Raw genomic sequence first — 27,271 nt, 5'->3', positions numbered from 1 at the left:
GGAGGAGTGTTTGTGACTTAATTAACACCCACCAGTATTGCATTTGCAGTCAAGACACTGCTACAAGAAGCCAAATGTGGGTAAATGATGTTCATTAAGATGTCCATTACACCAAAGAAAGAATTGTCCCTCTGCATCCATTAGCTAGGTTTGAGTAGATTTGGTCTCATCTTTTCAAGTGCATATTCATCCAAGTGCGTAGGTTTTATACAGTATGATTCATTCAATCCTCAATAGCGTCCTGGGCTGAATAACCTTCTAAATCTCAACTCATGGTTCTTGAAACACATCATGAGAGCTTGTGCTCAGCCGGATGCTCAAAAACATTAAAAGCCCCCCAAAAAGAAAAAGACATGTTTACGTCACTCATTTTCTTTAATGTTTTTGAGCATCCGGCTGATAAGAGCACAAGCTCTCATGATGTGTCGATGAGTCGAATCCGCGACACGCTGTCAGGCTGGCATTGCAGCCTATAGGGTGCCTGGACCGTCACTCTTCTACGGCCCAGGCCGAGGTAAACATGTCTAATGCCATCATGGTCTAATACAGTACACGCCACACCAAGAATATAATTAAAATTACAGCTTACAGATCAAATCATGTGGATCTCGGGATCCAAGTGGGAGAGGCGTGGCTTCAATGTGGACATCATGTGGTCAGCCTGTGACTTCCGTCATCTGTGATGTCAGTCATCCATGAAGTATATATGACGTATGAGTCCAAATGTGCGCACGGTTTCCTCCTGATCAGAGCCACTGACTTCCAGTAGAAGATTAAAGTTCAATATTTCAAAAAGTATACCAGACATTTGGTGCTGATCGGACACAGACACACTCTTATAAACGGCCAGATCCCTGCAGAGACACAATGTAAAAAAATACACACACTGTAAAAAATATAATTTCCCTTTTAATTACACAATTTAAAACTTAGTTGTTCATGTGTTTCTCTGGTCAAAACACTGTAGCCCTGCGGAGGTGATGCTGCTCCTGTTCATTAGTAGTCAGTGTATTAATGAGGATGTACCGTGTTCTCCACTGTATCATCGCTAATGAGCAAGTTGCATCAAAACATACTGTATACACAATGTTCTGTAAGGTGTATCACAGAAGTACACACATACGCAGAGAATATTGCTGTATATTAAAAGATCACACACATACATTGTACAGTAAACAGGATTCTTTGAGATGTAAACCTAATTATAGCCGGGCAATTGGAAATGGGAGAAGGAGGAAAACGGAGAAAAAATACCAAGAGGCGAAAAACAAATGAGAAATACAGAAGGGTGGATCAGCGAAACTGTCTGGATCAAAATGTTCATTAAAACCATTAAAGCCCCCTTCTCTTTACAATCTACGGATATGTGGCGGCTCACAAATAAGGCTGGGGAATGCTAATACCTCCCCGCAGTCCTACTGTTTCCTTGACATACTGTATTACTGAAATTGTTAAGCCACACACAACACTACAACTCTCCATTTAAATGTTAAAGTATTAATTTGGACAGGATGCCAACTCAACTCACTTAAATGGGCAGTTCACAGATTTTTACAGCCAAATCCCGTTTTAAACAAGTTGAGGACATAATAAACATGATGTTTTCCATGTTTTTCCATATTTTTTTTAAAACATGATTTCTCCCCCTCGTACATCATCGAAGGGTTGTTTGGTATTTCTTTGGTTCATTATGCATGTTCTTAACCTGTATTAGGTCAAGTCAAGTCAAGTCAAGTATATTTATATAGCACATTTAAAAACAACAGCAGCTGACCTAAAGTGCTTTCCAAACAAAGAACAAATAGACCTTAGTCTATTTACAAAACAGAGTAAAAGGCATATAGAGACCAAGTGCAGTAGAAACAATAACAAAAACAGAACAAAACAAATAAAAACAAGGCAGGGACAAAGAAACAACAGACAATGAACTCAATCTATGTTAAAAGCAAGAGTAAAAAAGTGGGTCTTCAGTTTGGATTTAAAAATCTCAATGGTGGGACTTATCTTAATGTGAAACGGGAGATTATTCCAAAGTATAGGTGCAGCCACGGAGAAAGCCCGGTCACCTTTGGTAATGAGGTTTGTTGAGGGAACTGAAAGGACTTTTTGGGTGGATGATCTAAGTAACCTAGTGGCAGGAGTCAAGACACTGCTACAAGAACCCAAATGTGGGTAAATGATGTTCATTATGATGTCCATTACACCAAAGAAATCATTGTCCTTCTGCATCCATTAGCTAGGTTTTAATGGATTTGGTCTCATCTGTTCAAGTGCATCCAAGTGGGTAGGTTTTATACAGTATGATTCATTCATCCTCAATAGCATCCTGGGCTGAATAACGGTCTAAATCTCAACTCATGGTTCTTGAAACACATCATGAGAGCTTGTGCTCAGCCGGATGCTCAAAAACATTAAAAGCCCCCCAAAAAGAAAAAGACATGTTTACGTCACTCATTTTCTTTAATGTTTTTGAGCATCCGGCTGATAAGAGCACAAGCTCTCATGATGTGTCGATGAGTCGAATCCGCGACACGCTGTCAGGCTGGCATTGCAGCCTATAGGGTGCCTGGACCGCCACTCTTCTACGGCCCAGGCCGAGGTAAACATGTCTAATGCCATCATGGTCTAATACAGTACGGTACACGCCACACCAAGAATATAATTAAAATTACAGCTTACAGATCAAATCATGTGGCTCATTGAGATCTCAATGGTGGGACTTATCTTAATGTGAAACGGGAGATTATTCCAGAGGTGCAGCCACAGAGAAAGCCCGGTCACCTTTGGTAATGAGGTTTGTTGAGGGAACTGAAAGGACTTTTTGGGTGGATGATCTAAGTAACCTAGTGGCAGGAGGTTTATGTAGCAGATCAGAAATGTATGGAGGGGCTAGGCCATTGAGAGCTTTAAAAACAAAGAGCAGTGCTTTAAAATCAATTCTATATTTTACTGGTAACCAGTGCAATTTTGCAAGCGCAGGGGTGATATGTTCTCGTTCTTAGTTCCAGTGATGAGTCTAGCAGCTGAATTTTGAACCAATTGTAGCCGGGAGATGGTGGACTGGGGTAACCCCAGATATAGGGAATTACAGTAGTCCAAACGAGAGGTGATGAAGGCATGGGTTATTGTGACTAGGTCGGTGTGTGTTAAAATGGGTTTTAGTTTGGATATGGTTCTGAGCTGGTAAAAACTGCCCTTAACTACACTACTAACCTGTTTATTAAAATTAAGGGCTGGGTCAAAGAAGACACCTAGGTTTTTTATTGGGCTGTTTGAATATGCCTTAAGGGGGCCAAGTGCTTGAGAGAGACGAGCGGTTGAGGTTGGGGGCCAAAAATGGTTACCTCAGTCTTGCTCTCATTTAGCTGGAGGTAATTTGCTGCCATCCAGCTTTTTATGTCCTCCAGGCAGTTAAAAAGATTGGTTAGAGAGCTGGTATTTTCGGGTGTGACTGGTACTTAACATTGTGTGTCGTCAGCATAACAATGGTAATTGATATTGTACTTATGGAAGATGGCACCAATGGGGAGCATGTACAGAGAGAACAGTAGAGGTCCTAAGATTGATCCTTGAGGGATGCCGCATGTAATGGGGGCTGAGGATGAGGGGCAGTTACCAATTTGTACATTAAAAGACCTGTCCTGTAAATTAGAGGCAAACCATTTTAAAACTGTACCCTTAAAACCAACCTCATCCTCCAAGCGTTTTAAAAGAGTAATGTGATCAATCGTATCAAAAGCTGCACTAAGGTCAAGGAGGATTAAAATGGCACAGGATCCGTTGTCAACTGTTAAAACAATGTCATTATAAACCTTTAGCAGTGCAGATTCTGTGCTATGTTGGGTTCTGAAACCAGATTGGTAATACATAGTCATTTGTATTGTGACTGCAAATATTAGTGCTGTTAGATGGTGTTTACATTATGTTCTGAAGTTATTATAGGAGTGTCATGGTGCCCTTCACGGAGGCGCTGACAAGGTCATTGACACCTTAGCTTAGAGCAGTCTTAACAAGATGATTGACAACAGCTGGAGGGGCTGGTTCTGACTGGAACTACTGGAAACATGGACTACTTGTTGTCCAGGAAGAACAATCCCCTCGGTGATGCATGAGGAGGAGAAATCATGTTCAAACTAGAAAAAATGCTCCTCGGAGTAGGTCTCCGCCAGGTCAGGTACGTTATTTTGGCCTCCTGGTGGCGCTATAATAGGCCAATGTGAAAAGGGTGCCATTTCTTCTTAGGCCTTTCACGGCAATCGGACACTGAATTCATGGTTTGAGGCATATTGTTCCAAAAATGTGTTTTGCTAAATTAGACCTGCTGGTGGCGCTATAACAGGCCATTCACTAGGCAAAGAAACACACCTTTATGGAAAGTTTAGGGTATTTATTGAATACATAGAATGTAATGGAGGGAAGTGAAAGGGGTTCCGGGGAGGGTCGCAGACCCTGGAGTCTTTGGGGAGGAGGTCGTTAGCGTGGTCGGCATGGCGGCTTGGACGGCTGTTAGCGTAGTCGGCACGGCACGCATGGACTGTTACCCCCAGCAGGAACCTGAGAAAAAGAAAAGAAAGAAAGGAGGGAGAGAGAACGGAGAGAGACAGGGAACAGAAAAGAGTAGTGGAAAGCACAACCTGTGGAGGTGAAAGGGGTGGTGGAGGGATGCAGAAACGCTACGAGCTTGAGTACGAAGTACGAAAGCGAGTAAGGGGTTTCTGGGTAGTTCTGGAGTGTATAAATAGCACCAGGTAGATTGGTAAGGGGGCGGAGTAAAGGTGTGTATCCCCGCCTCCTGAACATCTGTTGTTCCAACGCCATTTCACTAGGCAAAGAAACACACCTTTATGGAAAGTTTAGGGTATTTATTGAATACATAGAATGTAATGGAGGGAAGTGAAAGGGGTTCCGGGGAGGGTCGCAGACCCTGGAGTCTTTGGGGAGGAGGTCGTTAGCTGTTAGCGTAGTCGGCACGGCACACATGGACTGTTACCCCCAAAGAGAGACAAAGAGGGCAACGACTAGACTAAGGGATTATGGCTGGTCTGTTTTGGTAAGCCCCATAAAAAACATGAAAACTGGTCTGGACAGGGGAGCAGAGTAGCGTGGTGGTGTTATAGCCGTGTGGCAGGACTAGAAAAAGGGGGGGGGGGAGGACGATTAGCTAGGGCTAGGGGGTTTGGGGGGGTTCTGGGGGCATGAAACCCCGGGCGTGGGCTCCTCCGCAGTGGCTGCAAACATGGAGCAGCTTGCAAGAGCTGGCTGAGCAACCTAAATCGTTAAAATTGTTACAGACCATGCTTTTGCCGCAGAACAAAACGGGGCGCCCACGCCGGTCAGTGGTTCTGTTGTTGGCTGGGTAGATGGGTGAAGGGGTGGGGGGATGGCAAGGGGAAGCTGGGGAGGGAAGGGGAGTTGGGGGCTGGAAGGCCACAGTGGCTGGAGCCGGGGTGGGGCTGGGAGCTGCGAAAGCGCACAAGCTGGCGGGGTGAGCGGAGTTGCCGCATAGTGAGCAGGTTTCTGCCACCCTGCCTGCGGAAAGCCGGCAATAAAGCTCGAGGTCTAGGCGACCCCAGTAAGTGCCAAGGTTCCACTGCTGGAGCCTGGCAGCGGCTGTCGAGGAGAACTGGCGGTGGTACTCCTGGAAGAGGATTCCTCCAAAACGGACAGCTAGATCGAGTACCACCGCCATGTAGTCGTCCAGCTCCTGTCGCCGGGCTGGGAAAACGGAGCAGATGACGTCTCTGTAAATGCCGAACGCCAGGCAGAACTCCGCAACGGTGAGTGGAGCGGATCGGGTAGGGGTGGAGTTGCGGAGTTGGATCTGGATGCCGCCGCAGTCCAGGAACCGTGGCTCGGTGTTGCTGTCGGAGGGGCGGAGGAGGGAAGCCAGGTCGACGTGGTTGCCCTGAAGGATCTGGTTGCGTAGGGCAGGTGGGATTGGTTGGGGGTTCCAGGAAAGCGCGTTGGCCGGTGGGTCCACTGGAAGGGCTGTGGAGAGAGAAAAGGGGGGGGGTGGATGGGGGGAGGGGGTATTGAGGGGAGGACAGGAAAGAACAGGGGGGGGAAGAGAAGCGATGCCACCGCTGGTTGTGGCAACGGGATTTGACAGGGTGGGATACGTGGGAGGAAAGAAGAAAACGGGCGGTGCCTGGGATGCGCTGGTGCCAGGTGTGGCCACGGCAACGCTTGGGTTTTGAGTGGCAGCAGAAGAAGAAAACTGGGTTGGATGTAGGGATGGTTGTGTGGGGGGGGGGGTGAAAGTGCAGCCTGCTGTACAAGGGATGATAACAAAGACAGGAGAGACATTAATGGGTGGGCGGCAGGCACAGGGTTAACATTGACAGGTAAAGTGCTGGAAGAAGGAGTAGTATTGGTAGTAGTAGTAAGCGGGAGCAAGGATATGGCTGCAGGCTGGCTTGTGGAGGCGGTGTTCTGTGCAGGAGCTGCTTGGCCAGCCCTGAGGGATCCGGTGCGGTGGGTGACGTCATCCGGAATCGCCGCGCTGAAACGGGAGACGCGGCGCGTGACGTCATCGGGCGGCGCCTGGCTCGACGGAGGCCCCGGTGTTGCTGTTGTAGCTGGCAGTGTTGCAGTGAACAGCTGGAAGAGTCCTGCTTTGTTAGTGGAACGGGGGAAAGCGATTCCGCGAGCTCGGAGCTGCTTCTGGAGTCCCACCGTGGTCCAGTCCTTGATGTCGGGTGGCGGAGTATGGGTGCTCGGGTCGGAAGAACCGAGAGGCGAGCGGTTGGAAAAGCTGGGACGCTGGCTCGGCAGCGTAGCTGGAATAGCCAACGGGGATCTCCGAGCTGCTCGACGGTGTTGGTGGTCTGAGATTCTTGTGGGTTGTCGGCCCCGCTCCCGTTCACGGGGCTGCGGGCGATGGTGTGTGGATGCACGGGACCGACCTGACCTTGCTGGAGTGGACTGACCGGGCTGTGAAGCGATGGTGGACCGGAGGGAGAAGCTGGATCGCCTGGAAAAGGCTGATGAAACTGAGGCGCTGGGGAGATGGAACGGCGGGACTGGTTAGAAGGTAAGTTACTTCTAGTACGGCGGGAAGTGCTGGGTTGAGTGGACGGGATGGTGGGCTGACTGGGCGAGATCACGGAGGGCTGACGTCCCCTGGTGATGGGCGTCGGGCTCCTCGGGATGATCCCGCTGATGTTGTCGTCGTCGGACGCGAATAGTTCGAGTGAACTCATGATCAAAGATGCAGAAACGCTACGAGCTTGAGTACGAAGTACGAAAGCGAGTAAGGGGTTTCTGGGTAGTTCTGGAGTGTATAAATAGCACCAGGTAGATTGGTAAGGGGGCGGAGTAAAGGTGTGTATCCCCGCCTCCTGAACATCTGTTGTTCCAACGCCATATGTGAAAAGGGTGGAATTTCTTCCTGGGCCTAGTGGGAATGTGCGTGCAACATGTCACGGAAATTGCATGCTGCGTTCATGATTTCAGGTATTTTGTTCAAAACGAACCAATCCTGCAAAATTAGGAAGCCGATTTTAGGCAATCAGGATTGAATACGGAAAATCGGACAGATCAGTGTTGATCACATGACTTTGGGGATACTGTATACCGATTTGTGTGATGTTTGGAGACAAACTGTAGGAGTAATATCCAAAAATCCACAAATCGGCCTCCTTGGCGCTATAACAGGTCAATCTGACGAATTGTGGCAGAGGTTCTGAATTGGCATCCAGGGAGTGTGTGTGCACAGTTTCACAGTTATCGGGCCAACGATACCGGAGATTAGCTGCTCACAGACGGACGGACGGACACACACGCGGACAGACGGACACACGGACGGACAGACAGGGTGCAAAACATAGTCTCGGATATGCCTTTCGGCCTGGCGGAGACAAATACAGAAACAAACAAAAAAACAACGCTCAACATTATGATTATTATGTCCTCAACTTCATAAAGTTTGTGTACAAAATCGGTGAACTGCCAGTGATACCAGAATTGATTGGTGAGTGTGCAGCTGCCCACTAAGTGATCCTGATAGCCAGTGTTGAGCCATATTTGAACATGACTTAACACACCAAGCCCTCTGGATGTTGGAGTGTCTGCTTTCTAAAGCCAGGATGTCCAAGTTAAAGGAGCAACATCCGCTTCTTCCCCTGACATTCCTCCTGCCTCATTAAAGCCATGATTGAGTTGGGCATCCCCATTAGGGGCTCCAAATACCAGAGTCAATCTGCCCTAAAATGACTGTCAGTGAGTCTGAGTCTGTGATCTAGTGCTGATCTCCCAAGACAATGAATCCAATCAACGTCATTCACTGTTCTCGAGGTCTGCCCCTTACTGCCTGCAAGGTCTGTCTGCAGGACAGACCTGAGCGGAGGGGAAATAAGCCCTGTTTGAAACCTTATGTCAAACTAGCCTTTGGACTTTTGAAAAAAGAAGGCAATAGTGAGAGTAGAGCAGTGGTGGAAAAAGTACCAGTGGTGGAAAACGTGCAGCGTTGTGATCTTGTAGATCGGCTATTTTCAAATAGCCTATGTATAAAATAGGGCTAAAGTGGTTAATGTATGTTTTATAATGTAATAATTTATATCTGCAAAGTAACTAGTAACTAAAGTTTTCAAATAATTGTAGTGGAGTAAAGCTACAATATTTGCCTCTGAGATGTAGTGGAGTAGAAGTAAAAGTACTTAAAATTGGAAGTACTCCAGTAAAGTAAAGTACTTGAGTAAATGTACTTACTTTATATACCACTGGAGTATAGGAAAAAGAAAGACTGTACATGAGTGAAAGTGAGGGAGAGAGATAAAGATCAAATCTTGGCTTTGCATGTTACAATATGACTGTTGTGTCTATTGTTGTCCGTTCACCAGTCACGTGCTATTTGGGGACAACTACGGTGAAATGGTGAGGTGGGTTGGACGGGATAAATTGCGCTGCTGATTTGCAAACAACACACCCACTCTCCACAGGCGCATGGTGGCCTGTCCAAAATACCAAACACGAGCTGGCGGGGAAGAAATATGCCGCTTTGCCTCCGAAAATTGTCAATTCATACATTTCCTTCATGCCTCATGCCAATCTGCCTGCCCCAAAATAGGGCCTGTCATGTTACTTTTCACTTATTTGGAAAAAAAAGGGAGATGTGAGAAATAAATTCTGTAAAGACATAGCTCGTCCACACCACAAATGGCTTCTCACAAATTCTATTCCTATGTTCAGGTGCCCACTCTAGCTATCTGTAACCCAGAAGGAAACAGGAGTTCCACTGTTGTATATAAGTTATTTTCTTGCACTAGTAAGTTCTGAAAATAAGCATGTCCCTAATCTGCCACTCATAATGGTTCCCATTTAACAGATGTCATGACAGGGTAAACACAGCTGTTTTGACTATTGGCAGTGTTTACCCTTTGAAAGACCTAAATCAAACTGACTCATTCATTTAAGGAGCTGTCGTTATTTTCACCCTACTATGACACATATGAGAAAGTGGTCCAATTGTGGTCATCATTGCTAATTCATCCACAAACTGCACACCTACAGTAGTAAGACTTTCAAATAAATTCTAAAAGAAACCGTAAGCCATTGCATAGCAGCAAGTATCAATGCAATATGTTCTCACTTTTTAGGTATTTGTTAAGATTCTAGCTAACTTGATAAGTTTATCAATAGACCAGTAAAACATGCATTGCAGTAGTCCATGCAGCTACAGTTTAAAGTGCATCAGTTTTTCAGCAACTTGGTGAGCTAAAAATAGTTATTTACCTGTTTCTTAGGTGAAAGAATGCAACCATGTCTGTTAGATTGGAAATTGAGGTTACCCCCTCCAGGTTTCTGACCTCATATCTTGTCTGTTGATCTTTGCTTGCAGCTTGTCTCTTTTTTACTCAGGGACCACTGGAAGTACTTGTCTTTTCTTCATTTAATTTCAAGAAATGTTTCATGTCTACATCCAGATAGGCAGAGAGAGAGTAGCAGGTGTAGTCTTTTACTATCCTCTCAAAAACCTTCATGACTACTGAGGTCAGCGCTACCAGACAGTAGTCTTTCGGGTCGGCAGGGGAGATTGAGGCTGACCGAGGAGAATGATGGACCTCTTGAAGCAAGTGGGGGGGGGGGGGGGGACCATGGACTGACCAAGGGAAAGGTTGAATAGTTGTGAACACTGGTGCTACGAGGTCAGCACAGGTCTTGATGACACGCCCAGAGATCCCATCTGGTCTGGCTGCTTTCCTGATGTTCACCTCTTTCAGCACAATCCTAATGTTCTGCTTAGAGAGGACAAGTGTGTGCTTGCTGTATCAGGGGTGGAACGGCCTCTTTCTGCTATGGTTACCGAGCCATCCATGCTGGCTGCTAGGTTAGTGCTTGCATTGGGGTTCTTCAACTTACACTTGGGCAGTGGTGGAAAAAGTACTCAGATATTTGACTAAGTAAAAGTAGCAATACCACAATGTAAAAATACTCTGTTACAAGTCAAATGCCTGTGTTCAAAATGTTACTTGAGTAAAAGTACAAAAGTATTGGCTTCAAAATATACTTAAAGTACCAAAAGTAAAAGTACTAAAATGTCTGAAAAAAGCAGATCTACAAGCTGCGACGCATTGTGAGCTTGTAGATTGGCTGTTTTCAAATAGCCTATGTATAATAGGGCATTCACAACAACTAATGATTTTTACTAGTCGACTCAGTCGACTAGTCGAATATATATTTTTTTTAGGGGGGGGGGGCATTGTTTTAATGCCATCCTACTACTATATTACTATTATCATTATCCTCCTGCCCTTATTTTTATGGCATTTTAAGGGAAGTGCTTCTGGCACAGCAGCACATTACCACAGCAGCATCTCCAAGGATCCCCATTGCCCAATAATAGGCTTTTATTGGGCATACTTTTGACCCCATTTTGATAAAAAATAAAGTCAGGAGGATGATAATAATAGTAAGATGGGCCATTACAAAAATGTTTTTTTTTTTTCAACTATTCGACTAGTACCAACAAAGTCGACTAGTGGTTATACTAGTCGACTAGTCGACTAGTCGACTAGTTGGTGAAAGCCCTAATGTATAATAGTTTGAGAAAATGTTTATATCATAATTCATTAAAAAAAGGCAATATTTTATCATTGATGGTTAATAGAAAAGCTGCTATGGTCAGAGGGAGCTACAATATTGGCGCAACCATCTGTGAATGTAGAGAAGAGGACCATACGATGCAGCACTGCCCTGCCTGCTCTCTGATACCCAACCAGTGCAGCTTAAAAGATCTACAGAGTTCAATAATAATGCAAAGGACTGTGTAAAGAAATGGGAAACTGTCATGTAACCAACATGCTTTGAAGACACGAAAATAAGAAGAAGAACAGACAAGAAGAGACTTTATAGTTGGGGACCTTTTCTATTGACACTAATTATATAATAATAATTATAGCCTGCTGCAACCCTCCTGATTTCGTGTATAAAGGGGCGTGTGTATAGAGCCGGCGAGAGACGGCGCCTGATCCCATTGGTTCACCGATCTGTCCGTCAACCCCCGCCCCGTTAACACAACATTACGAGCGACGCCCACTGCACTCTGGTTGGTTGGGAAATGAAACACTTCCTCATACCCAGTACAGGCTATAGTTGGGCCAGGCTTTTATTTTTTAGCAAAACTAAGCAATAAAAGCCTGGAGATCGAGGCTACTATAATTATAGTGTACTTAAATAGTAGTACTTAAAGTATTTTGAGGGTATAATGGTTCATTATGGCCACATACATTTGAAAGTGAGTATGATATATGTACCTACAGTATATACAGTGTTATGTGTGTTGTCATTAAGCAATGCCAGCTTAGTACAGGGCTAACAACTATGTCATAGAACCACGTGTGAAACTCTCTTATGTTTATGTTAACCACAGACCTTGCTTTCTGCAGTCAAACACGAATGTATAGGAAACAAGGACACCCATTGCGAGCACTCTATTGAGACCCCAAGGCTGGGTCACACTGAAACATGTTAAGTGACATTGTTTTGAGCTTTGGAATTGAAGGCTGATGTAAATCTATATGTACAATATTTTGTTTTGTGGCTACCATTGAAGGTTTTGTGTTGTGACAGAATGAGTGTTGTATTGGTTCACATGATTGAATGCTTCTTGGTGTGCTACATTCCTCCTCTCCCTCTCTCGCACAGAATTGAAGGCTAATGCCACCTCCTTATTGATGATCATTTGCAGGGACGTGCAAAGAATGTTAGAGGGGCAGGGCACTTTTTGGTAAAAATACCGAAAATAGCCAATCTCCAAGCTCACAACGCGTCGCAGTGCGACGCGTTGTGAGCTTGGAGATTGGCTGTTTTCGGTGCGTGATGCCGCACTCAACCAAGTATAATCAAGATTCAAGCCCATACTGGAGATGCAATTCTTTAAATGCTGCATTCAAGTTCAGGAGAGTTTGGAAATGTCAATTCTCTTGAACGCTGCGTTCAGGTATGGCATGGTAAGAGTGCTTTTGCATATTCTTTTCAAACTAGTAAGTGCTACATTCATGGTCTGGATAGGGCACTTTTACAGATGGGTAAAAGGGCAGGGGCTCAAGCCCCCATTGATGTCTATGTGCACGTGCCTGATCATTTGCTATGTTCTGTACAAATGTTGTGGCTGCATGCTGTTCAAGCTACTATATGGTTTGGAGCCCTGACATAACAAGCTGTGCACTGGCTCAGATCTGCTCTATATTCTGTCCTTATATGCAGTATCTGCTTCCTACAGGTGGAGCAGTCAGCATGATGTGTGTAACTGATACTGTATTTATTTAGTACTGAGTATGGCAGTGGCATGTTATTGAAAATGGCGTGTGGGTCTTTACAATGAGTGTGCTCCATGGGCTTATGGCATCCAAACTCTGACCCTGTCCATCAGGTATGCAATTGAAAACATTGAAGTGAGAGAGAAGTGCCATCATGAATGTTTTACTCAGTTTTGTACCACTTTGGACATGCAATAATTAACTAAAAGTGGGAAATACTAAGCTACAGTAATTGACATTTCTGTTATATGCGCTATATATGAAAACAATCTGTTGTTTCATCTTGACTAGCACCAAACTAGTGGAGAAGAGATCCAGTAGAACTAAGATAAGTCATTTTATGTTTGGTTGAGCTCGGGTGTTGCGCTCTGAAAATAGCAGATCTACAAGCTCACAACGTGTCACGCTGTGTTGTGAGCTTGTAGATCTGCTATTTTCAGCATGCAACCAAGTGTAAAATCAGGCATTAAGACACCACCAAGGCACCGCCAAAATACGCTTTAGTCAACTAAATCAACTGTAGATTTAGTCGACTATAACCTTATGATATTTAGTCAACTAAAACTAGACTAAAACTAAAGCTTTTCAGATGACTAAAATATGACTAAAACTAAATGGAATGTTATTCAAAAGACTTGTCAAAATCAACACTACTTAAATGGACAACTGGCAGAACCGTGGTAAGATTCAATTGATGAACATGAAGAAATGAAATGGGCCGTCAAATGCGTTGATGCCTAATGTCAAAGTTGTAGGTCAGTGACATTTTGTGAGATCTATGCGAGTAACAAAAACAAAAAAAGAATATAGCTGCAAGCAGCGATAATACGGGGCCAGCGATTGCAGAGAGAAGAAAGAAAGAAGCAATGATAAGTAATATGCACAATAAGCCATAGAAACATAGAAGATTGAACTTGAGAGAAAGCAGACCATGCAATTAACATGAGCATTTTAAACCCTCACTAACCCTAACCTCAGTAAAACAACGCCTAAGCCTATCCTCAAGAAACACTATGTGTAAACCTAATAATGCCAAATCATGATCACCTCAATACATTGTCAGGGATAGGAATCGAACCCGCGACCTACGGACTCAAAGGCTGCCTATCTTCTCATTGAGCTAGATATAGGACCTCCCTGATAGTGTCTGTTGATATTTATACGTTTTTCCGTCTATTATGAACCAAGCCTCTGTGTCCCGAACTACTCTAGATCACTGGTTCACAAACCATTTACCAATAAAGATTTTTTTTGTCTCCTCGGAACGAAAACTAGTGAAAGTAGCCGATCTACAAGCTCACAAAACGTTGCTATCTGAAAAGTTGTGAGATTGTAGAACGGCTAATTTCACAATGAAGTATGTCATACATTGAAAAAACATACTCTCAAATAAGCATTTCATGTTATCCTATAATACACTCCGCAGATCTGCCCATGCGCGGACGTGGAATGTTTGTCAAAAACGCTAAACTGGGCATGCGTGGACGTGCGCGAGCAACAAGCAACCAGCGTCATCGAAACCAACACCACCCAACCGCTTTTGTAATCTCCCCACAACAACAACACACACGACGCGACCACTTCGCTTCAACCCCCGCCGTTGCTTTCACTTTGCTCATGTCTCTCTATCACACCACACTCACGCTAATATGTCATGTACATCCCACACAAAACATTACAACACGCCAGTGTCTCAACGCAGCCGCTAACATCAACACCGAGTCGGCATCTGGGTTGCCACGTTGGGGGTTGACAAGCAGACAGGTCTGTGTTGCCAGATGTGCGCCAACAAGCAACCACCTTCATGAAAAAAAAAGGGGTCCGCGATGTTTCACGGGGGTCCGCGAGGGGGTGTTTCGTGGGGGTCCCAAGACTCCCAGGGGGTCCCCCATGTATATATATATATTTTTTATCAAAATTTTTTTGTTAAACTTTTTTGGGGGACATTTTTATCCCACGATCTTGGAACCCCAAAATAAGCGAGCCCTCGCTAGAGCCCCGTGCATGGCTAGGTAGTCTTTAACAATTGCACATGTATTCATTGATACAATCATGTTGTTTGCAATGCACTTTAAATTAAGTCTGCATGAAGTGAGCCTTGAACCAGGTTGTCAGGCAGTTGCTGTAGAGAGAAGCCATTGGACCAACAGACCTGAACTGGTGAAAAAGAAGCTCACACAGATGATACAGTTTCACGCAAATAGATGAAAAATCCTGTGTTTAAGTGTTTTTCAAACTGCTCAAAATTGCGGACAATCTAAGGGCGGAGCTTACTGGTCAAAGTGATACATGTGTTCCTCATGTGTCAAGGCACAAGTGTAAGCAAGTTTCATGGCTGTAAGCCAAACGAGGCATGCGTTATGCCTGTTTAAAGTTTGCATGTTAAAAAAATTGCTATAGCGCCCCCCCTTTGGCCAATTTGAGTAAGATTGGTTTCAGTGATATTTGGAATGACCTCTACATTACTGCAAAGTTTCAAAGAAATGTGAGTCTGCATGTATGTGTTAGGGGCAGATGAATAGTTTTCATAAAACTGCAATAGTTCAAATCTATCTCCTCCTGGGATTTTTGAGTAATCTGCACGAAACGTTTTACACATGAACTTTGGATCTCTGCCGACAAAACGTTAGTGGCGGATTTTCCATAAGTGAAAGAATGAAGCTTTTAAGAGCCAATGACTGTTTTTCATATAATTCAAAATTGTGGGAGATCTAAAGGTCAAAAGTCAGAGTGTGAAAGTTGTTCAGCATGAGGAGACGCATACAGTATGTGTATCCAAGTTTCATGGCTGTAGGTAAAACAGGGCATGAGTTGTACCTGTTCAAAGTTGGCATTTTCAATTAAGTGCTATACCGCCACCCTTTGACGAATGAGTGTGAGAATTATTTCTTGATAGTTATTCATGACCATCTACCATATGGCGGAGCTTACTGGTCAAAGTGATACATGTGTTCCTCATGTGTCAAGGCACAAGTGTAAGCAAGTTTCATGGCTGTAAGCCAAACGAGGCATGCGTTATGCCTGTTTAAAGTTTGCATGTTAAAAAAATTGCTATAGCGCCCCCCCTTTGGCCAATTTGAGTAAGATTGGTTTCAGTGATATTTGGAATGACCCTCTACATTACTGCAAAGTTTCAAAGAAATGTGAGTCTGCATGTATGTGTTAGGGGCAGATGAATAGTTTTCATAAAACTGTAATAGTTAAAATCTATCTCCTCCTGGGATTTTTGAGTAATCTGCACGAAACGTTTTACACATGAACTTTGGACCTCTGCCGACAAAACGTTAGTGGCGGATTTTCCATAAGTGAAAGAATGAAGCTTTTAAGAGCCAATGACTGTTTTTCATATAATTCAAAATTGTGGGAGATCTAAAGGTCAAAAGTCAGAGTGTGAAAGTTGTTCAGCATGAGGAGACGCATATGTGTATCCAAGTTTCATGGCTGTAGGTAAAACAGGGCATGAGTTGTACCTGTTCAAAGTTGGCATTTTCAATTAAGTGCTATACCGCCACCCTTTGACGAATGAGTGTGAGAATTATTTCTTGATAGTTATTCATGACCATCTACCATATGGCCGAGTTTCGTAAAAAGCGTCAGCACGGTTCAGCCAGAACTGGCAAAAACGGCAGAAGAAGAAGAAAACTGTGAATATCAAAACGGAGAGTGGCTTGAAGCCTGGCCCCGTAAAAACAGTCAGAAGTGCACAAAGATGGAACGTTTTTTGGAAATTATAAAATGACATGTTATAGTGACCTCAATATCATCAAACCACAACCAAAACAAAATGTGTGTAAAATCTAGATATTTCTTATGTTTTATGCAGCTATAACAGCCTGGGGTCAAATTGACCCCAAGGAACACAGATCCCCAAAAAGTGTATAGAACATTGAAAACATATTGTGAATTTCATGTTTATCCAGTAGCAACCAGTAAATTAGGAAAAGTCATTAATATGAAGCTAAAACAATTATGTTAATCATTTATTAAACTTTGAATAGAGCTGAATATAAATATTGTAAAAACTGCAAAATAATGCAAAATATAGTCCAAATTCATCTTAATGAGTGGCACAGTATATATGAATGCAATAAAAATTCAAAAGAAGAATAAAGAAAATGTACTAGTCTGTTCTAATAAAGTTGTTTTTATCTGCTCTGTAAAGCGACTTTGAGTACCTAGAAAAGCGCTATATAAATTGTATGTATTATTATTAATCTAGATCACATAGATGTTGGGAGTGAAATACGAGTCGGCGGTGGTTCGCTCAAGGACACTATTGCGCATTCTATATCAAGGCTCCAGAGTGCATACATTTTCGACAAACATGCACCATCCTGTGCCTGTGTGTGTGTGTGTGTGTGTGTGTGTGTGTGTGTGTGTGTGTGTGTGTGTGCGTGTGCGTGTGCGTGTGCGTGTGCGTGTACGTGTGTGTGTGTGTGTGTGTGTGTGTGTGTGTGGTTATATCTAAATGATATGCTGATTATGTAAAAGTTAGGTGCACAAATATTACAAAGTTATTCTGGAACTCTGTATATAAACCCAGAAGGCAGGTAACTTCAACTGGGCTGCTCAAAACATATGTGCTAGGTGAGCAACGTCCAGCCCATGGTTTATTGGCATTACATCACATCCAAGGGGTGCCGTTCAGCCCAAACAATGCCCATTAGCTGTGATATAACGACACTGCATGGCCTGTGATGAGTGTTAATTCTAACACAACTCTATGGCTTTGAGAAAAGAGTTGTTGTCCTAGTGCAAGCCTGATGATATCCTAACATACACATCACACAGATTATATAAGGCCAACAAAATGTGTTCAAATTCCTGGCAGGACATTTTCTCTCATTGTGTATACTAACGCTAAATAAACTTTTTTTTTTTTTTTTTTTTTTTTTCCTCAAACCATGTCAGCCCTTTTAAAATATGCAATTTAGTCAGTTTTTACTTAGCTACTCCTCTACTAAGTGTACCATGGGTATGGGTGTTGAATTATGCGGGTAGTTTGTTTCATAGTGTTTTCAGAATATGGCTAAAGTGCTCATAGAAAAACAGTAAGTTTATCTCCATGAAAGCACTGGCCTCTGCAGAGATAACGTCAAGTAGGCTATAGATAACAATTTTGTCGTCAACAACACAACGTTGCACACTGCAGAATATAAATCCATGTGCTTAAAATGTAGCTCTGCTACCTGACTGCGATGAGCACTTTTCAGCTGGCTCTTTAGAAGAGAGGAGCAACTAAAAATATTGATCAGGACATAGTTGCTGATACATTTGCAATGATAAGAAATGTACTGTAGAAATAAATGACATTTCATCTAAGCACTAGGCCTGGTATTGTTGTTGTTTTTACAAGACTATTTTCCTATTGTGTAATAGTCAAGGTTTCTATATATATCTAAGCGAATATCGTTGTTGAGTATACTGTTTGATTTCAATAGCTTGTTCCCATATGCTGGAAAGGCAAGCTCCACCCCAGGGTAAGATGGCAAGAAGATGGTATTAAGGCAGCAGTAATGTCTATTTTTCGACGAGCATTGCACAATTCCATAGGGCACAAAAATTGCAAGGTATGAAGGTGTCATCATTTAAGCAGAGCTTCAGTGGGTGCTGTGGGTGCCAACAAGCGCACATGCTGGCCAACAATCTGGCATCTAGTTATTAGTTTGTTTGTAAAATAATAACACTGTATATTCAATAAGTATGCGAAGAACTTTTCCATCACGGAAATGTTTTAGGTCCATCATGTGCAAGCGGTGCAAAGGCTGCAAACGTTCTTTCAGCAGACTAAAACCTGTGCTTGAAGCATAGAGCAACCGAGTGCAGAGTGAGAGAGGTCTTCCTCCCACTAGTAGCTCAGCCTGATGTAATTCCTACCGTTCTAGAAATTCTCATCAGCAGTAAAATATGGAACACTCCATATAGTGCCTTTTCTCCATCTATGACAATAAAACCTTTATAGCCGGGTCTCGCAGTGTTTTGACAAGACAAGACAACCCTGGGTCAGCGTGTGATCAAGCGAATGGGGTTAATGGGACTATTAGGTTTAGTGACGTGACATGGCTGCATTGCCCCCCTCTTCCTTTCTGTCCGGTCTCTCTTTCTCTCCCCCTCCCTCTCTCTCTCTCATTACTTTCTTTGACCCTCATACAAAGGATCAGATATTGACTCTAATATGCCTCCATTATCCCACTCATTAACCTCATGACAGCCCACTGGGACTTTGGCATCATGAAGGGTGGCCCGTGGGTGCGGGGGCCACATGGCACAAAGGAAGCAGGATGCTCTCACCAGGCCACCAGTGTCGCACAGACGGGGCCAAGGAGCCGGCTTGCCGGCTTTAGCACACGCTAGATCCATTGGATTAAGGAGGCCCTTGTCTGTAGGGGCATCTCCCACAGCTGACAGATTATTACAGGCTTTGCTGGGATTTTCAGGCCTTGAAAAGACTCCCAGCACAATAAACTTGTGGCACACAGACATATCTAATAAGATACCAATACGCTCAGACAGAGAGGGAGAGGGAGAGAGAGAGAGAGAGAGAGAGAGAGAGAGAGAGAGAGAGAGAGAGAGAGAGAGAGAGAGAGAGAGAGAGAGAGAGAGAGAGAGGATAGGGCGAAGGAATTTGGGAGGCTTCCAGCGATGAGAGGCAATCTCTTTCTTCCCTACCTCGCCCCTTGTTTGCAGTTTCTCATAGACTGGTCTGTCTTCAGCTCTTATTCTTCTTCAATATCAGAATAGCACAAATGGTACTTATAAAAAACAGATTGACTGTCTTCGTCTTAGTCGAATGTGTCACAAACAATAGTTTGTATTTATCAATTTATATATAAAATGTATATACACAATGATGTTGTTTTCCATGCCAACGTAAACTGTGTGGTGTGACTTTAAGCAGCCATTAAAGTGAATGCAGAGTTTTCTCTCCAGGCCTGACTGGAGCGTGTAACTGTCAAGGGCCAAACTCTGTGAAACTGTGCTCTCCTCCATCCTCAATCTGCAGGCAAGCCCACACGGTGGGCGGCCAAGTGCAGCAGAAGGGGATGAGCGTTTTTTTTTTTACCAAGCATGACTGGTAGGTGTGTTTGATTAACAGCCTCAAGCTTCAAGGATGGTAAATCAACCAGCTCCTCTTTCTGTTTGGGGGGGATTGGAGGGGGAGGGGACGCAGGAGTTATGGAAGGGTAAAAGTCAATCAACATGCTCATTTTTATGGCACTGTCTCGTAATAAACAAATAAAAACAATGCCTCGCAAAGAGATGCAGACGTCATTAGCTACTTATTTTCTGGGGGGGGGGTTACCTGGTGCCTCATCGAATCATTGGAATCTAGCCTGCCCCAGTGTGTCTGATATTTGGTCTAGAGGGGCGGATTCAAAATCTCTGGAGAAAACATCGGTGGGCTCCTATTGGTTCACCGATCTGTGCACCCGCCCCCGCCCCGCACCCCTCCTCCTCCTCCCCCAATGTGCAGCATTGAGAGCCATAGATATAGAAACCTAGATACCTCATTGGCCTATGCAGTTCACTGGCCAATCACAGCGCGTCTAACTGACTAGTTGCTGCGCGGCTGCCTCTTAAAGGGTTAAGGGCTGGGTTACGAAAAGACCCACCCCCACCTGCCTCTGATTGGCCTCCCGAACGCCCCCTTCTGTGACACACGCGGAAGCTTGCCTCCTCTAAAACGGCGCCCGAGATACAGATGCCTCAGAGCCGAAGGAGGCGTCTACATTTATAGGTCTATGTTGAGAGCCCTGACGTCACAACATTTGGAGCGACGCCCACTGCACTCTGGTTGGTTGGGGAAATTAAAGGTTGACTCCCACTTCCTATGCCAGAAATTTCAACAGCTTTCTTTTTGAGCAAAACGCGAAGGAAAATAAAAGCCTGGAGATCGAGGCTATTTCGAATCCGACTCCTGTATTGTCTCACATGTCTCTCTCTCTATCTCTGCCCTTGGTTTCCTATCTACGCTGACATATCTGAAAGAAAGAAAGAAAGAAAGAAAGAAAGAAAGTTTTGACTCCTGTTTCCAGAAATGATATGGCCTCTTCCTGTACTGTGTATAGATATTTTTGCTAGAGTGATTTCTCTCTCTCTCTCTCTCTCTCTCTCTCTCTCCCCCCTCTCTGTTTCCTCATCAGACCTCAGCCTCCACTGATGATGCCCTGAAGGAGAGCCTGTGTGGGATGCATACCAAGCACCAGAAGACTGCTTTAAAAAACAAGCGGCCAAAGAAGGCGGCCGGGGTATCAAACACACTGCTGAATATGCATATATAAATGACCTGTTCAGTAATCATGAACCAGCACACAGTAGCTCTTTGTTTCTTCCCGGAGGTTGTTTTCACACTGCTATGCCCCATTTGTCCCGCGCAAATTTGTCATTCAAATCAATGGTTTGGAGGCATTACTGTACTACACATTCAGAGTAAACAGAATGTATTTTGTGAGCACACGGTTTTGCCCAATGCCATAAAACATAAGTTTGAGTAGTTGCATGTGCATAATGCTGCTTTTCCTTTATCTGCTGTTATGCACTGCACAAGTGGTTGTGAATCCCCAATAGTATTGATTCTACAGTATTGTCTGTAGACTTTAGTAAGCGCTGCGCTGTGTTGTGAGCTTGTAGATGTGCTATTTCCACTCACTCAACTATACAGCAGGAAAGGATTATTGGCAAGGCAAGGCAAAGCAACTGTAAAGACCAAAAGAGAACAGTAAATGCTCACAGCTTTTGAAAAATAAAATGTATATATTTTTTAATTAAAAACAACATAGAATAAAATAAAATAAAATTAACCGCACACCGTCTACACTTGCACAATGAGGACAACTTTATTTAAGCAATCATCCTGAAGGGGTTTATTTCTCAACAATGACCGCCTCGCTGTCAATTATCCCGCTTTTTCCTTTCGGTAATGAAAGTAGTCCATTAAGTTCAGCGCAACACGGTCGCCTCGAAAAACAACGGGACGTGTTAATCAAATAGAATCAATTTTCGGTCACTGCATTGTCTATTTCTTGCTTCAAATGTTTTCAAAAACATTTTGAGAGCAATGTTTATTGTTCATTCATTGTGTGTTTGTTACATGTTGGATACGACTCAAGCAGCAGGTGCTCTGAATTTTTGATTAGACAGCAGCCTGTTATTGAGCTCATCAGTCATTATCCAGAAATAACACCTGATGCTATGCCACCGGCACCTGATCAGCTCATAATTGACATAATGTCTTGAATATAGCTATTTCAGTTTTGATAATGAGTTACATTTACAGGTTTCTGGTACAAGCATGGGTTCAATGTATGCTATGTGCCAAATTATCCTAACTTTTGAGAAAAACAAATGTTTCAACCCTGTTGTAAACATGTAGGCTACCAATCAAAAATTTTGAAGTGGTTCCGCTACATCGATATGTTCTGTATTTTTAAGGGTAGCGTTGATGAAGTAGCCTACAATCATGTGTATCAGTGCTGTATGAGTTCGACCAAAATCTAAAGTTCACATTGGAATCTTGCCTGGAAAGGTAGAATTTTTATATATAAGGATATAATCAACAATAGGCTGTCTAACCACTACTCTGTATCAGAAAGAAACATACATAAACACTTTGTTACTGGCTACTAGTCTTCACCCCCCGTCCTTGAAAAGGTCTCTACCAATAAGTCAGTTTTACAGATTAAAAAGAGTTTGTTCCTCCATCGATGAGTATATCAATAAAGCTTCAGAGATGAAATCAAAGTTTAGACCAAGATGATATTCTTTACAGTGTGTTGAGCAGGCCTCTACACTAGCCCTAAACCTGCTAATTATATGTAAAATATTGCTTTTTAGCTCAAATCAAAAAGTGACACAGATGGGTTCCAGGTCTTAATGGGTTAATGATGAACTTTTACTTAATGTGATGCTTTAATCAAATACTGTATATTCTAATTATTGTTGCTTTTTTGTATTGTGTATTGTGTATTGTGCAAGTGTAGACGGTGTGCGGGTCATTTTATCTTTATACGTCTGATCCCTGCCTACGCACCCGTCTCTGAGCTGATCAGGTGTGCATGAGACTTTGTTGTTTCAATTAAAAACAACATTACAATGAAAGCTATAACAAGCTAGAATAAAAACAAAGTTTTGCCTAAGCAAGACCTTATTATCGCAGTGATTTTGCATGAAGAGGAGAAGTACATACAATCAGCAGATATAGAAATAAATGAAGCCATACATAAATGTCTTTGTTTGTCTTTTAGTCCGTGAGCCAGGGCGGTTGGTCATTACCATCTGAGGGGAATAATGCTCATAGTGATTTTTGTCAAGGTATGCATGTCTAGAGTTAGAAAATATGTGATAGCCTTGCACCAATGGTAGCTTTATGGGTGCTATCATGCATTTTATGTTATAACACTAGGCGAAAATTACATGGGTCAATATATGAAAACATACTATTAACCCCCCCCCAAAAAGATATACAAAAGGTTTTTCAATTGGTTCTGGTACGTCTAGGCATGCTTAAGAACATACAAAAAAATCTAGGAAATTATATTTCTCGTAAAGCCATCATTTTCAAGATGGCGTCCAATATCACTGCCAGGAGCTTAAATGGCTTTATGATACTGTTCAACCTAGAAAGGTGGTTTTGGTGTCTAAAACTAGGTCTTAGGGTTCAAGAAATATGTCTGAATCAGTGAAATTACCATCAGTTAATTTTTTATTGCCAAATCAAAGATGGTGTCCATCCCATGGTGATGTTCCATTGTACTAAATTATGTTAAAAACAACAAAATATTGCAGTTGTGTGAGGGAATCTGTGAACTTCGTGAACGTGATTCATATGGGGACCTGGGGGGGGGGGCATTCATAGGTGTAGAATCTATTTCTAATGTTATATTTTGACTTGCTGGTCAGTCTTTGGCCTATGTGCTAAAGGTCAGGTCAAGGTCTCTCTCGCACCTTATCGTCCAACCAGGTGTCCAAGCAGGCAGCAGATATGGTCACTGGTTGACATGTACAGCAGGCCCTATTCACCTCACAATTGACATGGAGCCGTTTGTTGACACCTTGCAGGTATATAAGCTCTATAATGTAATTGTGCATCCCGGTGGGATGCATGTTATACAGTCATTCTTCAGCTGCATTGCAAAACTGATCAGTTCAGCACTGGAAGTGGAAATGCATGTGGTTGCAGAACATGACAGGCAAGTTCAGTGGTCAGTCCTGAGTGTATCAGCAGCACTCTGAAGTGGTTTCTATCAACTTGGCCAAAGACATTTGAACAGATACAGCAGTAGCCTACCTGGACACTGCACATCTCCATCCTACTGGCTGACAGTGGGTAGACAACTTCTTCCTACACTTCACATCCACCAGTTTCAATGCGCAGGGAGACACATTGACATTAACTTCACCTTTTCTCTCATGAAGCACATGACTGAAGCACTTCTTCCATGCTGGCCATGTGCAGTGTGCTTGATATCTAACCCAGTGCCTGCTGAAGATGCATGTGCTCCATGCCATAGCATAGAGGCTAAGCTAGACCTTGTCTGTCGGCACCATGATGGATTCTGGATCACTGTCTCTGCTGACCAGTCTGGGGAGCAGACTGCCATAACGATCAGGAAAGATGCTGTCATGATGCATGTGAGTGGAGTGGACTGAAGCCTTCCCCAAAATGTGCAGAAACAGAGGGAGAGTTGAAGCACTGGTGTGTCTTGGTCATAAAATATTGGGGTGTAGGATTCCTCACACACAGAAAGATCATCTCTTCAATCCCATCCTTGGCTAATTTGCCCCCATGCTGTTGTGAATAGTAATTCACCCACATGAGATGTCATCATGAAGAGTAAGAACATTAAGCAGAAGCCGTTGAGCATGTTGTACACCTTCAGTGCTGACGATAGATACTGCATTTAGTCATGATGAGGCAGACATCACCATGAGTTCCTATATCCCTGATGCAGCCATCTCTGGAAAGGGTGTGATACACATGCTCAGTGATTACACTGATGTTCTTGTCCTGTTGTATGCTGTGTATTGGGGTGTATCAGGTGGACCTACAGTGTAAAGTATAGATGGAGCATTGGGATGGGACAGTCTTATATGTATGACAAAGGCAAGATCAGAGCACACTACACTTTGCTGGCAGGGAACTTCCCAGGCTACCCTGATGTGCTGGGTGAGGTGGGTGCCACAAGTCAATGGCCCTTCCTCCAACACCGACCAACCTGTTGCACCACATGTGGGCTCATTTATTTACAAGTGATGTTGTGGAAAGTGGCAGACCACCAAGCCCCACCTGACAAGTCGTTTGATGTCACAAAATTTGGATAGTAGATCTAGGATATTCTTGTTCCTGTCATTGCTAAGGGTGACCCCACCGTCAGAGCTATGTGACATGGTGCAATATCAATTTAGGGCACAGAGAGTGAGAAGTACATCACTGATGTACTGTAACTGCTCTGGTGAAGATGGTTACTGATGATATGTTCAAGCTACAGATGAGGAGTGATGTTAATAAGGAGGATACTTGTAAGGATGAGGTAGAACAGGATGTGGGTTGGAGAATACAGATGTAGTTGCAAAAGATACATATTTGACATTAGATGATATCATTTTACATTCATGTTATTATGAATACCAGTTCTTGTGACATGTTAATGACACTTTTCACAAAACAAAATCATGAATAGTGAACCATGAATGTTCATCAAGTTGTTTTCATTTGTTGTTCTCCCAGAGGTCAATTTTAACCTTGACCTGACCTTTGACATGATTGACCTGATATTAAAAAAATAACATCAGGAATGGATTCTACATATGAAAACCCTAAAAAAGAGGTATTAAACAGAGGTATTCTAAAACAAGCGGATTAAAAGTAAAACATTGCCAGGCGTGTGTTTAGTGGCCATTTTGGATATTTTCTTACCCATTGCACTTTATTCTGTTTATTGAATTTCATAATACATTTCCTTAGAATCTAACATGGTTTTAAATCTATAGGTAATTTACAAAGGAACCCTTTGTGTTCCATCTTTCATTAAAACCAAAGTACATCTTATGTCACATATAGTCACTATGTTGTCACTGCCTGTAATAGAAAAATATTCTAGATATGCAAATTTTAACAACCTTTCTGGACAATATATAGTCTGAGCTTTATCCCAACCATTTTTCAGAGAGAGAGGGTCAATAATAAGAGAGAACCATCAGTTTGAAGTAGAATGCTTCATTCGGATTTTGAAAACTGTGTTTTGGCTTGTGGTTATAAAAGGAGTGATAACACACAGATAGCTACCACCGATGCAAGGCTATCACATTTTTCCTAGCTCTAGGGGTGTATACCTACCCAAAAATCACTATGAGAATTATTCCCCCCAGATGGTAATGATGACCCCATTTTTGGGGTCCTGGCTCACGGACTATTTGTATTTCCCACTGAGTTTCTATTCAACTGCAGCAGCTGCTGATGTTCAGTAAAACATATTTTGCACCCTTTTCCTTTCCCAGCTGCAACTTGGCTAGAACCTAACCAGTCTCAGTAACATTTTATAAGAGACACCCATTAATGGTTAATCAATTCATGCTTATTCACTATTTGTGTAATGCTTAAGTAGTAGCTAACCTTTTTCTTACCCGGTTTCCCAGTCATCCATCATCTCACCTCTATTTTAGAATATAGGAACCATTGTTCAAAGTCATATCAGCCTTACTTGGGTGGTATGATATAGGATGGACTCACAAGTCTCTAAATGCTTCGCCCAATAGAGACTAAGGACAATCTCCCAGCTTCAGTTGCAAAAATTGGATGGAAACAATTAGAAGAAGAAGAAGAAGAAGAGGGGGAAAAAAAACTGCATTGCGGAACCAGTCCAAAGTTTTTAGGGCGGTGATAGGATTGGTCGCCAAAGTAAGCATGTAAGGTTTGTTAGCCTTTCCAGACAAATGAGTAGGCAGAGATCTCAACATGAGACTAAGTACTGTATGTCTAAGTACTGTAGCAAGGAAGGTTCTCCGCGAGGAAGCTCCAGGGGGTCCCCAGCTAAATGATAGATCGTTAGGAACCAAATGGACCCTTATGGGTCTGTAACTCTGAGAGAGTACAAATGGAACCAAATGGACCCTAACGGGTCCATTTGGTTCCATTTGTACACTCTCAGAGTTAAATTAACATTTATTTTACAATATAAATTGGGGTTCCATAGATAGAAATACCTTTAAATAGGTGTCCGTAGCCTAATGCATGTCAAACTGGGGGTCCTTGAAATTAAAATGGTTGAGAATCACTGCTAGAGCCGTAAAAATCTTCTCTTATGGGGGTCTCTGGCATATCTTTTGAAATGGTTGTCCGCGGGCTAATAAGTGTCAATTTGACGGTCCTTGACATGAACAAGTTTGAGAACCACTTCTGTATAGGATCTAACCGTCATATAACAGGACATCAACATATAAGTGGATCTGAAAATCTAACGACAGGATACAGGCTGGTGGAAAAAAAAGACAGCTATTTTCTGTGCAGGTTTTTT

This window comes from Gymnoscopelus braueri, assembly GCF_963280865.1.
Source record: "Gymnoscopelus braueri genome assembly, chromosome: 5".
Lineage (NCBI taxonomy): Eukaryota > Metazoa > Chordata > Actinopteri > Myctophiformes > Myctophidae > Gymnoscopelus > Gymnoscopelus braueri.
Note: the sequence above shows the minus strand (reverse complement) of the source record.